The sequence below is a fragment of the Fukomys damarensis genome, unplaced genomic scaffold, assembly GCF_012274545.1.
Source record: "Fukomys damarensis isolate Sample0158 unplaced genomic scaffold, DMR_v1.0_HiC HiC_scaffold_4, whole genome shotgun sequence".
Classification (NCBI taxonomy): Eukaryota; Metazoa; Chordata; class Mammalia; order Rodentia; family Bathyergidae; genus Fukomys; species Fukomys damarensis.
In genome coordinates, this window is record NW_022900916.1 from 11,452,157 (window position 1) to 11,468,373 (window position 16,217).

The window sequence follows — 16,217 nt, forward strand, 5'->3', positions numbered from 1 at the left end:
AAAAAAAAAAAAAAAAAAAAAAAAAGATTAAAGAAAAGACTTGCTTGCTTTAGTTGGGAAATAAGTATAAAGGAGGTAAAAAGAGTAACCAATGAATAATTTCTTTATATTTTGCTAAGTAAAGATTATAAAAACTATCATTAATTCACAAAAGAAAAGATATTTAACTACCAAAATAAAAGGGAAAATCTTCAGAATTAGAGTCTTTAAACACCATGACTATTTATGAAGTCACTACTATATTCTTACTTTTAATTTTAGTGAGAGCTGATGAAATTTCAGTATGCCAGCTACCAAATTGCAGGTTGCTATTAGGACACCAGTACTTATTTTTCTTAACAAATGAGCAGGTTACTCCAATCAGGCTGAAAACTACTAGCTGTTGTTATGGCTTGTATCTAGATGTCCTCCCAAAGCCTCAAGTGTTCACAGTTGGGGCTTTTTGTAGGTTACTGGATCTACAGTTCATAAATATGGATTAGCACAGTCCTGGGTGTGGATGAATAGAATGACTGAAGACAGAAGATCCACTCTAGGTGTCAGGGTCACCAACCAATACGATTATAGCCGGAATGGAATAAAAAGGGAAAGAGGCTTCTTGCTGCTGCTGCTTGCTGCCCCCAGCCTGCCTGAATCGACTGTTTCTCTTCTGTCTTGCAAACCTGCCTTTGAGCCAGCCAACTATAGACTGAAACTGTTACAAACTGTGAACTAAAAAAAAACTTCTTTTAATTTGTGAGTGTTGTATATTTTATACATGCAACGAGGAAGTAACTATGACACCAGCACATTATGAATTTATCCCTAAGTTTAAAGTCTCTCTGAAAACTACTCATGAAAATCCCCTTTGTTTCTGGTACTCTAGATCACCGTGATGTCTGGGAAGCTTAAATCACCAGAGAACAGTTAACTTCTTGCCTCCCACACCAGGCTCCCCATACTTTGCTACAAACCACAACTTTAGCACAGTTTAAGTCAGGAAAATCATAAACCATTCTTAATAGGAGCCATTTTCTTATCCCACAAGTGATACTGACATAAGACAATGTGAGTGCTTCAATTCATTGCTTATCTTGAATTTGTTTGTTTGTTTCACCTATGTTCTCAATGTTTCAGGAATAGCTCTAAGACTTCTACTCTTTATTTCCTTACACATGCCCTGCCCAACTTTCTCTTTACAAAATTAGACCCATTTTTGGTACTTTTTGCCCTTGGGTGGTCTGCACTTGTTGCAATGTCCCATTCTAATCTGCAGAAAACACTACTTAGCAAGGAGATGCGTTCTCCCAAAGACAACTACAGCTTTCATATGAATACTGTTTCTGGCCTTGAAAACAGGCCTGTATATCCACTAGTTGTACTATGTCATCACCAGATAGGTAAAGTATTGCAATGCTCATTTCAGTTAAGGAGACTAAGGACCCAAGAAAGTAGGACCTTCGCTGCATAGCAGCAGATCAGATTGGGATCTTAGTCAATTCACTCCCTGTTGTACTTGTTCTGCAATGGATCATCCTGTCATCACTTGACTTTTTTCCAGATGAACCAAATTCTCAGGTGAGAAATAGAGTCTGGCAAGTATGAGATATCTCAAAACAGGTAGACTAAAAGCATTTAAAAAATATTTACACTAGTAAGAAATTTCTACCTAAAAAGTAGCAAAATCTTCAAGACAATTTTTTCCCTTTAAATGAAATGTACAATAGCTAAAAATAATTTTTCAATAACTTGTCACTGCAGCTTTCAGCAAATCATACATGAAATTTCTCAACTCCTTGAATTATATAAATTAGACAAAATGCCACGTAATAGAGCATAAAACATAATTTTGTAAGCGAATATGACAGACTTCAGCTTCCTCAGAAGTATTTCAGAACATGGCACAACCATTTTCTTTACTAAAACGATTTCTTTGTTTTGGAAAATATACATAATGCAGATTTTTCTTTCTCAATTTCTGTATAACATTACATGGAAGAAAAACAAAATCCCACAAGAATGCTTTTAGTTATTTAAGATCTCCAACAAGCTTGCCAAAACAGGGACACTGCAACCAAAGCAACAGCTGCAAATAGCAAATGGAACAGATACAGCAAGACTGCTATGAACTGTGCCATGAAGCAATGATGAAACCATGGGCTAAGAGGAAATAACCTTTGTGAGCATGAATATGGCCTTAAATCAAGTTTGGGAGCATTGTAAAAGCTTCAATTAATTGAAATTAGAAATTAAAACAGTGATAGGATGTGTATTAACTGGAAATGAAACACAAAAGTAATATACATATACAAGCCCAGGAAACCACTGTGGGTGATAATCTTACATAAATACTCTGAAGAGTATCAAGTAGTCCTTGTATCATGACTATTAATCATACTTTACTTTTTTCTCTCATAAAATAATTCTTTAGAACATTCTTTTTCTTTATGTTTCATATATAAGGACAATATGAGGGAAAGAAATTGATAAACACAGAATAAATTTCTGTTAATGGAAGGCTAATGATACAGTTCATTCACTACAAAAGATAATGTTCACAAAGGTCTAAAACCTATAATAAAGTCTTAGTTGACTCTGATTTTTTTTTTTTTCTTCAGGGCCAGAGGTCAAACTTGGGTCCTTGTGCTTGTGAGACAGGTGCTGGAAACTCAGTCCCTGATTCCAACTGATTTTAACTTGAAAAACCAGTAGAAACTAAAAAATTTTACTTGCAAAACAAATTATTAGTGGTGATGTTTCAAAACTAAAATGTATACATGGGCCGGGGATTTAGCTCAGTGGTTCTGGCGCCTGCTTGCAAGCGCAGGGACTCAAGTTCGATCCCTGGTAACAATAACAACAAAAAAACTAAAATGTATACAAAGATTGATTACTACTCCAATTCACATCTAATTAAAATAGGAACCACAAAATCGCATTTAAAAGGTAGGGAGGACAGAAAGGAGTATGGGGTCAGAGAAAGGGGAAAAAAAAAGACAGAATTTAAGAGACAAGGAAAAGAGGGGAGGCAGGCTTGGGGGAAAACAACATGGATGTTTCAGTTAGAAATATGCAAAGCCAACTCAAGCAAAATCAGAGAAGCTGTCACTACACAGACAAAGCTTATTGATGAGAAACCACGAAGCAGCTTCTTAACAACAACGAAAAGGACACAAATCTAAAGCAGATTAATTCTCTCAACAATTCTCTGTAAAGAAGCTTTAACAAAATGAGACTGATTTCTAAGGTAATAAAAAAGCACAGTACCCTAATCATGCACATTAATAAGAAATCATAAAAATCCTACTATTCTATTTATGAGAAACATTAATCAACTCACAATACCCTGCATCTAACAACTGTATATTGTCAAAATACTTACGATAGCTTAGGGTATCTGTGTGCATATGTCCTACATGATACATACACCTGGTACTTACTTCTGGAGCTACCATGTGCCTACAACAAAAAAAACTTAATGGAGCTCCAAGAGAGATTACAAGTACTAAAGGAAGAGAGAATCTCATTAAGTAATATAATTTAAAAGCAAGAATTGTATTATCTACCTTGGTTGTGATTCAGAGCTTACCAGTAGCTTTCCTGATTCAGTAACATGCAGCCCATTAATGCTTGATATGTATTTCTCGACTAACCTAATAAGATTACTTCAGAACCTGTTAACAATCAACAGTCAACAGGGCATAACCCAAATGAAATTAAGATACTAAGAAGGATATGTAATAGTACAATATGATCTTATCAGCCAGAAATCAACTTGATTCTGGCCCTTATTATGAAGAGAGGCAGAAAAAAGAATATATACAAAGACATGAAAACAAAGAAAAAAGCAAAAGAAGGAAAGGAAAACCTGAAGATGATCAGGGTTAGAAAAAGAAGGTTCCACAGAAAGAGAAGTGATAACACAGAGAGAGCCTATGAAAGTGAGAAAGAAAAGAGAGAAATGATCAGTATGGAGAAAAGGGGGTACTTTAACTTCTAAATTTTTAACACAATAAATCTGAAGAATGCACCTATAAGAAACTACAGTTTAAATCTGGGCATGGTGGCATACACATGTGATCCCAGTACTTAGGAGGCTGAGGAAGGAGGCTCACAGTGACTGCAAGGGCAACCTGGGCCACATAGTGGTTTTAAGGTCAACCTGGAATACATACTGAGACTCTGTTTCAAAAAAAAAAACCAAACAAAAAACTATAGTTGGGCATTAAATAAAAGCTTCTAAATGGTATCAATATTTTAAATAATATTCTAATTTTAGACAATACTACTTGGTATTCAAAGGATACTACAAATGAGTTCAAAAATTAAATAAATTTTAAAGGAAAAAAATAACCATGGCAAATTAATGTGACAAGCTCCCAAATTTTGATATTTTAAGATAAAATTTTAAGTTAAATTAAGTTAACACACTTTATAATCCCAGTAATATAAAACAATAACAGTAATAACAAACTATCTTTAATCATTTAAAGTCAATACACAGGTCTTCATTTTTTCCTGAGTTGCAAAATAAAACTTTTACTATTCACAGCTATAAGAACAGTCTAGGGCTGAGGATTTGGCTCAGTGGTGCCACCAGCTGCCTCATAAGCACAAGGTCCTGAGTTAGATTCCCTGTACCAAAAAAAGAGAACAGTCTAACACAATATCGTCTAAATTTAATAAAATCAGTTATCCAAATACGTATTTTTTTTAAATGTACAAGACATACAAAACAATTACACAGCAAAGAGTAACTACCAAATTTTAATCAAAGGGCAGTGATAGATGTCTATAAGAAATATAATAAGAATTCAGTCAATGAAAAATTATTCACAAAGGAGAATGAAAATGAAATGTCATTTAGTGAACTGGAAAACTATGGAAAGCAATAATGCAAAAAGACCCAAAGACTAAACAGACAGTTAATTAGAGTGAATCTACACTGCATGATGGCAATAAAATAATGGAATAACCAGTGTTTCTGTGGTGTGTTCATAACAAGAGAATTTGTTAAATGAGTAAGTAGCATGACTGTAGAGTATAAAAAGAGTATCTATACTGCTTTATATCTGCTGTAAACCAATAACTTAACAAACAATATGGTCATTGAAATATAGCAAAAAAGAAAAAGGTGGAGGGAAAGAGGAAAGAAGGAGGAAGGAAGGAGGAAAGGATTAAAGAACCTACCACCAAAATAAAACTATCTACAGCACAAATCAGTATACTTTAAAGTGCAAATATTTTAGGTTTTATGGGCTACATATGCTCTATGTTATATGCTTTGCTTGTTTCTTCAATCATTTAAAATTGAGAAATAGAATGGATGCTACCAGAGCTTTTAGGAAGAATGAAGAAAGATTGACTAACAGGTCCTAATTTACAATTAGATGGGAGCAAGAAAATCTGTTCTGTAAGTGTATAGTAGGGTGTCTATAGATATAATATTAATGTACTGTACATTTCAAAAAACTGTAAGAATTCTGAGTATTTTGACCATAAAGAAATGATAAATGTGGAACCCAATTCAATTATTACCCAATGTATACATGTATACATGAATTGAAAAAAAAATCACAAATACCCCATAAGTGTGCACAATTTTTACTTTTGTATCAGTTGAAAATAAATTTAAATTTTAAAATTAAATAAAATATGATTACTGCTAAAAAGTAAAAAGAGGCCACAAACTATACTCTGCCAGTCTCCAAATCTGAGTTATAAATAATAGTTCAAATTAATTTCCACTGAAATTTAAAGATAAGTAGCCAAGACACACTAAAAAATATTAAATTTCTGCAAATTAAAAAGTTTATCTAATTGAAAAATAAATGTACAACCATTCCAGCTCTCTTACATCTACAGAAAGCTAAAAGTTATTCAGAAGAACAATGGTAAATTATCCATTGAGACTTGTAACAAAACAAACACATAAAACCTTTAGACCTGTACATCTTGATGTTCTCTTATAAAAATCAACTTTTCAAGGTGCTCAATGTGTGCTAAGCAAAACACTTGGTGCAAGAGTTTAAAAAGCTGCAGCGATAGCAAATGTTCGCGGGGTTGTGGGGGAAAGGAACCCTTCTCCATTGTTGGTGGGAGTGCAGACTGGTGCAACCACTGTGGAAATCAATATGGAGATACCTCAAAGATTTGGGACTAGAGGTTCCATTTGACCCAGCCATCCCTCTGCTGGGTATCTTTCCAAAAGAATTAAAAGAATCATACCACAGTGATATATGCACACCTATGTTTATAGTGGCACAGTTTGTAATAGCTAAAACTTGGAAACAGCACATTTACCCATCAGTTGGAGACTGGATAAAGAAGATGTGGTTTTTCTATAAAATGGAATACTACTCAGCCATAAAGAACAAGACATTAGAGTCATTCATAGGAAAATGGATACATATTGAAGATATACTCCTAAGTGAAATAAATGTCACATATGTATAAATACCAAATAGTTTCTCTGGTGTGAAAAACTATAATAGTACATAAGATCCTAATGACATAATTGACAGTGTGAAGTAGGAGGAAAAGGGCTAAAGGTGTGGGGGAAATGCGAAGGGTAGGTGAAAGGGAATAAGGGAACAGGAAAAAAGAAACATGAGAAAATGAAAAAATGGAAATAAAGTATTAGTAAATAGGGAAGGGAGGAGGGGGTGAAGGGAGGGCAGGGATAAGGGGAAAAAAGGAGAATCAAGACCTGTCATGTAAAGGTACAAGATCCCAATGGTGAATATAACTGTACTGTATACCTAAAATGTACCAATAAACTCAATGAGAAAAAAAAAGTTGCAGTGAAGTACTACTAAGAAAAAAAATCATATCAATAAATGCATGCATCAAAAAGCATTCTGAAATAGACAACCTAACAGCATCTGAAGGGCTTAAAAAAGCAAAATAAATTAAACTCAAAATTGGTAGAAGGAAAGAAATAAAACATCAGAGCAAAAATAAATGAAGTTTAAAAAAAATTCAAAAGATCAATGAGTGGAAATTATTGTGGAGATTTCTCAAAAAAACTAGGATTAGATGTCCCATTTGATAGCTATTCCCCTGCTGGGTATATCCCCAAAAGAACTTCAACTGGTGACTGTACAAAGAAGATGTGTTTTTTAAAATATAAAATGAGTACTACTCAACCAAAAAGAATGATAAACTAGAGACATTTATAGCTAAATGGATGCACATTGAGGCCATGCTCTTAAGTGAAATAAACAGGACACATGTGTAAATACCGAATAGTTTCTTTGGTGTGAGTAACTGCAAGATTAAATGAGGACCAAAATGTGTAACAGAGAATGTTAAATAGGAAGAAAAGGTCCAAAGTGGTAGAGGAAGTAAAAAGGGGTGTTGGGGAAAAAGAAAGGAAAGAAACAAATATGAGAAAAAATAAAGAGTTGAAACAGTTGCTTTTTAAAAAAGATAAAACTGGCAAGCCTTTTAGCTAGATTAACCCAGAAAAAAGATCCCCCCAAAAAATATCCAAATAAAATCAAAAATGAAAAAGCAGACATTACAACTAATTCCACAGAAATATAAAGAATCATAAGAAATTACAATGAGCAATTATAGGCTAAAAAACTAGAAAACCTAAAAGAAATATAAATACATATAATCAACCAACATTGAATGAAGAAATAGAAAACCTAAATAAACCAATAATGAGTAATTAGACTGAAGTAGTTTGAAGTCAGGAGGTGAAGGCTTTTTGAATTCTACAAAACATTTACATAAATAATTCCAATTATTCCAAAACAATCCTAAAAAATCTGAAATGGAAAGAACTCCAAAGCCAACATTAGCAGGACACCAGAAATAGGTGAAAACACATCAAAAGAAAGAATAGATTCCTTTTCCCTGTCAATCACAGATGCAAAAATTACAGAAGTCATAAAAAATGGAAAGTAGTTCTGTGTTTATGCATTGTAAGAATTAATATTGTTGAAATGATATTACCCAAAGCCATCTACAGATTCAGTGCAATTCTCATCAAAACACCAATGACTCCACAAGTATAGAAGAAAAATCCTAAAATTCAGGTGGAACCACAAAACATACAAAATAGCTAAAGCAATCCTGGGAAAAACAAAAACAAAGCTGGAAGCATCGTAACACCTAACTTCAAAACACACTGCAAAGCTATAGTAACCAAAGCAGCATGGTACTGGTATAAAACAGATACACAGGCCAACAGATTAGAACAGGTATAAGAATATATATACAGTAAGAAAAGTGTAATAAGTGATGTAAGCAAAACTGGATATACATTGCAGAAGAATGAAACTATATCTTCCTTGCACAATACTTTAAAAAAAGCTCAAAATGAATCAAAGATCTCAACATAAAATCTCAAACTATGAAATTTCTATAAACAAACACAGGAGAAACACTGATATGGGCAACGATTTTTGAGACAGGACCCCAAAGGCATAGTCAACAATGGTAAAAATAGACAGATGGGATTATATCTAACTAAGAAGCTTCTACAAAGAAAAGAAAATAAGTATCATAATTATGGGACAATCTATAGAATAAGAGAAAATACCCGCAAACTCCATCAAAGGATTATTTTCAGGAATATATAGAGGCCAAGGATTTAGCTCAGTGGTTCTGCCACCTGCTTTGCAAGTGTGAGGTCCTGAATTCAATCCCCAGTACCAAACAAAACAAAACAAAAACCAATATACAAGGAATTCAAAAGGATGAATGCCAAAAACAAAGAAACAAAACAAAACAAAAAACACCACAAATAATCCAGTTATTTCATAGGTAAAAGGTATAAATGCACAGTTCTCAAAGGAAGAAACAATAATGAAGCAAACTTATAAATTAAATGCTCAGTCTTATTAGGGAAATGCAAATCAAAACTACAGTGAGACCTTATCTAATCCCAGTTAAATGAAAACAATAAAAAGAGCTACAGGGCCAGGGATTTAGCTCAGTAGTTCCACCACCTGCCTCACAAGCACAAAGTCCTGAGTTCAATCTTAAGTATTTAAAAAAAACAAAAAAACAAAAAACAAAACATACGACCTACAATTTTCCTACTGTGTATATACAAGGAGAGTAAATAATTACACCATAAAGGTATCTAGACTCTCATGTTTATTACAGTACTGTTCTTACTAGCTAAAATATGGAATTCAAGTTCAATGCCTTTGAGTGGATAGAATAATGAAAGGCTAAAGAAAATGAGAAATTGCAATGAAATACTGTTTGGCCATAAAAAAGAAATAAAATCTTATCATTTGAGACACATGAATGGAAATGAAGGTCATTATGATAAGTGAAATAAATCAGGAAAAGAAAGGCAAGTATTGCATCATGATCTCATCATGTAGAAACTAAAAAGTTGATCTTATGGAAGAATGGAAAGAAACTGTGATCATTAAAGACTGACAAGTGCAGGAGGCAGAGGTTTGGAAAGTAGTTTTAGAAAGGGACACCAAAATATAAAGAGAAGGGTTTTTCTACAGTACTACAGAATAACTACTGCTTAAAATAATCTATGACACATAAGAACTGAGAGACACATAAAATTTCCAACATACAAAGTTGATTATTGTTTGAAGAGGATGAAAACACTTATCACTCTGATTTGACCACTATACATTATGTGTGTGTGTATATATATAAAATTACCATAATATACTCCATAAATGTATAAAATATTATGTCTAAATTTTTTAAAGGCAAGAACATACTCAAACTTTGTACTTAATAAATATCAAAACACAATACTGGGACCAAATTTACAAATGGGTTTCTGTAGGCTCAAAAGGTGAGATCTGTCTATAATCTGAGAGGAGCCCCTCACCCAAATTCCAGCAGGTAAAGATTAGAAAGCTAGACTTCTTTTTCCTTAAAAAAAAGCTGCTTTATTGACTACAGTGGCAAATTTATAAAAAATTAACGTCTTGATCTATTCAGATGTATACTGATATAATTGTATGTGTAGAGTTCTTATTGCACTCATATTCTACATCAATGACAAATATTCAAGGGCTTCCCTAAGTTTCAAAATTCAAACCACAATGCCTTGACTGAATAACGTGATTACAAACAGGTATTGAAAAACTGCAAATGTGCATACTTAGAATAGCTCCCTTCTATCTCTTACTTTTTTCCAAAATCTTGTTTTATTAACAATCTATACCCTTAAAATGCATTTGTAATTTTATAGGTAAGTGATTTAAATGATTACTTGAATCTTCAAAAAAATTAAAAACAGTATATTGAAAAAACAATAGAAATGCATTTAATATTAATCACTGATTAAAATACCAAAAAAGCAAACAAAAAAAATCCTCTTAAACATATAAATACTTAAATATAGAAAATATTCATCAATAGTCAAAGTATGTTTAACAGTCGTACAAGAAAGTGAAGTGGGCACTTGGTGCCAGATTTAAAAGATTTAAAAATGGGACTCTTCAAGCAAATGTTGCCTGTGGGACAGCCTTGTATTTTGAAAATTTAAACCTAATGTATACAAACGTGTGTGTGTGTGTGTGTGTGTGTGCGTGTATATATTTTTTTGTTTAAAAATCACACAAGTAAAAAATTGGTAACTTGTTTAAAAAGTGCAATATACCAGTGTATTCATCTTAAAGAATGTGGCTTCTCAAGTTTTAAAACTCCCTTGGTTTCCATTTTATGTGCATGGTTTAAAATTCAGTTGTGTGGCATAACACAAAAAACCTGTGTAATGAAGCCTAAACCCTGCACACCTTGTATTGATGAACTCCAAAATCAGTATGAAACCTAGACAGTATCTGATCAATGAGGTACAGGTTATCTGAATAAAATTCATGACCTGATGTGAGCAATCAGCAATTCCAACACACATTACTGTTTTGTAATAAATTTTGTATGGTTTGCACATCTTTCAATAACTGAAGATTTTTTCCTGCTTTTTTTTCTCCAGGTCTGTTTGGCAAAATCCTTCTTATGCACTCTGAATCCAGAAGAATGGCTACTGCTGCTTCCTCCTTTCTTTTAGAGTTTTTTATTAGCTCTAACTTCCTTTTCTTGCTTCTCTGGCTTTTGTTTCTCTATCTGTGCTTGGTATTTTCGAATTTTAGTTATTTGGTTGGCTTTTGCTTTCATCTTTCCCACTAAGGCCTGTAGTTCACACTCTAAGCTGTCTTTCAAATCAGTGTTTGGTGAGTCCTGTATAAGTTTTGCAAGCTGTTGGTGATTAAAGCCCAGACCAAACTTATCCTGTAAAGTTTGTAGGACTTCTGATAATTCTTCATTGATGCTGCTAGAAGAGGGACTGACTTCTTTCTTCTGCTATCTTGTGAAGGTACTTGTTTTGCCAAAGGAATGTTTACCACACTCAATCACTGCACAAAACTTTACTGGGTTGTTTCATTAGGTGCAAGACATGCTGAACTTTAGCTACCACAGCAGGGCTAGGACTAGTGGACTTTCCAGCCACAAATGGCATATCACACAAGCATAATCTATAATAAGGCTGTGCACCAAAATAGCTCCTAGGTCCTTTCTTTTCTGGTGGTTTCGACTTCTTTTTAAAATTTTTTTTTTGCAGTGGGAGCATATGAAGTTATTTTATCTTCAAAGGTAAATCTCCGTTTCTAGATCAGTCTGCACCTCAGCTTCCTTAAGCTTGCCTACGTACGTTTCCTTTCCTGTTCTTCTTCATAGACTTTTACTTCTAATTCTTGCACTGGAAGGGCTTGCATCGTGGTAAGTTTGTTATATTCTTATTCCAGAAGATCCAGTTTCACAAGTTGGCTCTGAACATGTTTGATCCTGTTGTCGTTCTCTTTCTAGGGTCACCTGTTTCTGTAAGACTGATGTTCTCTCCATTTCTGCATGCTTTATCATATTCTGCATATTCCAATTGTTTTTCTAAAAGATTACATTTATTTTCTACAGCTAGCAACTGAGCTATCAGTTGACTGTGCTTTGATTCCTCATTCCTTGAATTCTACCTTTCTTTTATCTGTTCATCTAGTACTTTTTCATATTCAACTGTTTCTCTAGACAAAGTTTTCACACTTCTGCCTGAATCCTCTCAAGTTCCAAGCATCAAATCTTATCTTGAAGACTTTTCAGAGAGAAAATACAGCTCTGCTATTGCTTTCTGGGTAGGCAAGTGTAGGATTAGTTAGGGGGCACTGTAGTTCACTATTAAGGAAAAATTTATCAGGTGGATATAATACATTCGGAGATGAAGAACGATGAACCATATTTCCATTAGACTTTGATGGTTTAGCCAAGATATTCAAGAACTGAGAATCAGAAGCCACAGACACCAATGTCGCCACCATCTCTCTGGTCTCACAGCACCAGCCTCCACTGACTGGGTTTGCTCTGAGTTCCTGAGCTCTTCCTCAAGATTCTAGAGTCACCCATCAGGGGTGACCTAGAACGCCAGATAGAAGGGAACAGGGTGCTGCCGCCAAGGTAAACACATCCCCACCACACACCCTTATGGGGACACCCACACTCAAAGCGCTCACTGAAAGGGAAAGCTAGGCTTCTTAATGTTTGACAAATCAACTGATAGAGTATACTACTGGTATTTGTTGGGCCCATAAGCAATGAAAGAGATTACAAACAAATTGGTGTTTCCTGACCTATACAGCTAACGTGTTCAATACTGTCAGGTACTTCTTTTTGAAGTTTTAGAAAAGGTTTAACTTCCATAGAGTTCATTTAACACTAATTCATAATTTTCTATCACAAAAGTAAAAAGAGTTTGTAATATAATTACATACTGTGTGCTATGTAGGCATTTACCCATTGAACTTCAATTTAATACTGTCATCTCCAAGAAGCCTATCTAGATTATGTTGCCATGGTACTTTGGGCTGTTAAGTGATAAACACCAGGACATGGATTTTACTGAGGTTTTTGCTTCAGGAAAAAGGCAAGCCCATGGATGTTTAGTTACTATTATCAGAAACAATTAAAACAGAAGAGATTTTAGCCAGGTACTGGTCCCTGAAAGAACTGATTGAGGAGACTCTCTTGCCTAATCACCTCCAAAGACAAGTAAATACATCTTTCTCCACTCTGAACCTCCATAAAATTCTATACTTGTTTACTGAGAAAGCTTATAATTCACAAGTTAAAGGCATCTTGCTAATTAAAATGTCATAATTTCACTGTGGAGGCTTGGTATCTATGGTGATGTAGGAACTCATCCAGATCAAAATCTCTACCACCTATTTTTGAAATCTAGTTAAAGCCTGAAGTGATGGAGAGCTTGTTGGGGGAAAAAAAGGGGCGGGGGCTTTTATAATTCTTTGTCTGACTCCTGACCATGAAACATTCAGGGAGTAGAAAACAGAAAGACAGGAGTCAAAAAATTGCTGCAGGTGGCTCACTAATACAGCCCATGCTTGTGACAAAGACAACCCACAGAACTTTTTTTCTGATGTGATGATACACTATGCTTCCCCAGAAAATGTCCTCTAAATCAGTCCTTCAAAAGTTTAAAAAGTGACAGTGATATCACTATTAACCTTTTCCATACGGAGATAAGAAGGTTGAGGCTAGCAGTTAAGTATATTTTTATGCATTAAAAAAAATAACAATTCCTCTGTATCTAAATAGTCATTTATTTGCTGGGGATTTTATACTATGATAGTAGAGATTTTGTAATATTACAAAGCTATTTAAAACCCACAACCAAATATAGAATACTATACAATGAATTAGGAAAAAGGTGTATCACAGGTTTTCTACATTTACTAAAAAATTCTGTTTTAAAATAGTGCTACATAAATAACACAAATTTTTCCTTTAGTGACAATTGTTTCAGATAATTAAAGAATAGCCTTTTTTTAGTCTGCTTGGGCTGGTACAACACAATATCATAAACTGGGTAACTTATGAACAACAGGATTTATTCAGAGTTCTGGAGACTGAGAAGTCCAAATCAAAGGGTAACGGATGGGTATTTGGTGAGGAGATTCTTTCTGAGTCATACAAGGATTTTTTTTTTTTTTTTTTTTTTTGCTCGAATCTTATGAGGCATGAAGTGTAAGAGAGCTCTCTCAGCAAAATGGAGGTGGGATGAGAGCAAATTAATGGAAAAGTGAAGAAAGTTTTTCATAAGGGTACTAATCCCATTCATGAAGGTTCCATCCAATGGATCTAATTAAGGCCCCATCTTCTAATATCTCACCTTAGAAGTTAGGATTTTAACCAATAACTCTGGAGGTTAAGAAAATGAAAACATTCACAGTGTAGCAGTCATGCAACAAAAGTAACATATCTTCAAGTTACAGTTAGATGACTATTGTTATTTCAGTAAGGGTGGAACACAATAAAGTGGTGAAAATAGCAAACATTTCTTTAAGGTAATTCAACTAAACAATAACATTTTGATTTTTAAAAAAATCTCCTTGACTTAGCAGCCAACAACCAAATCTCTTGTGCTATTTTAAAATTTTATAATTAAGGCATAATGAAAATTATGGTCATAATTCATAATGTATACTCAACAAAAAAGGATCAACACTTGATAAATCAACTTTATGTCAGAAATTGATTATTAAATATGATGCATAATTTTTCAAAACTTGTTTATTGAACACATTTTCAGGCTATGAGCTTGTAAACTACTTAAGAGTATGACATTTCACAAATGCATAGTCCTTAAAAATTAAACTAATACGATTTTATCTTTTCATCTATATTTATAATAAATACTAATTATGAAGTTGACCATTTAGTGGCAGCATTTGTTCTAAGAAGAAGCAGAAAGAGTAATCCAGACATTAAAAGAGTATAAGGGCCCTTAAGAAGAAAGGAAGATGAGATGAGAAAAACAAAAGGAAAGCATGAGACTGAAAGGCAGAGTGCAGAGGAGAGTGGCATGCAATGTGTGCACTGAACCGTGATGAGAAGGAGCTAGCAGTGAAGGAGAGAGAATGACAACATAAACAAGAGGTAGAAATATGAACAGGTAAGATTATAATAAAAGAAAAGTAGGATGAGTGGTCTCCTGGTGAAGGAAAAATAAAGGCCTTCTGCTCAGAGCAAAACTGTGGGGAGAGGGGCTTGAAGGGGAGGTTGACAGAAAATCAGAAATGGGTGAAGTTCAAGGTAATAATTTCAGAGCATGGGAAAAAAATTTGACCAGAAAACGAAAGTTCTGAGAAATACTGAGAGATCCAGTTAAGATTAGTCATATGGAGACTTCCTAAATAGATTTTAATACTATAAAATTATTTTTAATACGTACTGTTACACAAATTATAAAATAAGTTTTAATATATTACCTAAAAAAAATCAGAATACACCGGTTTTACTGGGGTCAGGGGTAGGTGCACTAGATCAGCATGGCCACTTGCCAGCTACACAATCTTTAATTTCCTAACCACTCCATGTCTTTATGCCCTTAACAGCAAAGAAAATGGGTAATTATATACATATTATATTCCTCATTTGTAATTAAGATAACAAACCTAAAGTGACTAACACAAAGCCTGGCAAAGAATAGGCAATTTGATAAAGGTTAGTTACATTCTTAATTCCTAAACTGGCTGCTGGCATAGTTGGTTAACATTTCTGTCTTGCTGCTCTCCAAGAAGATAAGGCACTGGCTCCAAAACACAGGCTCTTTCCACCAAGACAACTGCTTCTAAGAATTATTATCCCAGTGGCATCATTACTGATTAAGGGTTTACTCCTCTCAGCTCTGCAAAGCCAAAAACCAGACTTCATGAAAATCACCCATAAAACCAGGTTTGAGGAAAGCATATACACATAACTGAATTCAGAAATAAATGCTTTTATAAACATATCAATTTACAGATAACAAGTACAGTAAACCCAGATAACTGAATGAGTACATTAATATTTGCTGATCAGTACATTTCCTTCTTTTAGGAAAATTATGCATGAAGCTGTTATGCACTAAATGTGTGCATCCCTTTTCAGATTCATAGGTTGAAATCCTAACGCTCAAAGTGATGGTATTAGGAGGTGAGGAATTGAGGAGTTGAAGGGTTCATAAGGGTGGAGCCTTCAAGAACAGTGCTTATTTGCTCTTTCCATCATGTGAGAACATAAGAAGTTGCCATTTGTGAACCATAAAGTTGGTCCTCACCAGACACCCCAATTTGCTGCAGGCTTGAGCTTGGACTTTCATATTAGTCAGTTTTACAATAGTAGGACACAATACCCAACACCTACAACTATGAGGAGAGGCTTAATTTGGCTCATGCTTCAGGGTGTTATGGTTT

General features: G+C 34.2%; 1 protein-coding gene and 1 pseudogene across 1 annotated transcript in view; both read right to left on the reverse strand.

Annotated features, from left to right (window-relative positions):
- Cog5 (component of oligomeric golgi complex 5) overlaps nucleotides 1-16,217 on the reverse strand; it is a 275,944-nt gene that overhangs the window by 124,058 nt on the left and 135,669 nt on the right. The window lies entirely within an intron of this gene.
- Nucleotides 10,818-12,302, reverse strand: LOC109118356 (annotated as a pseudogene).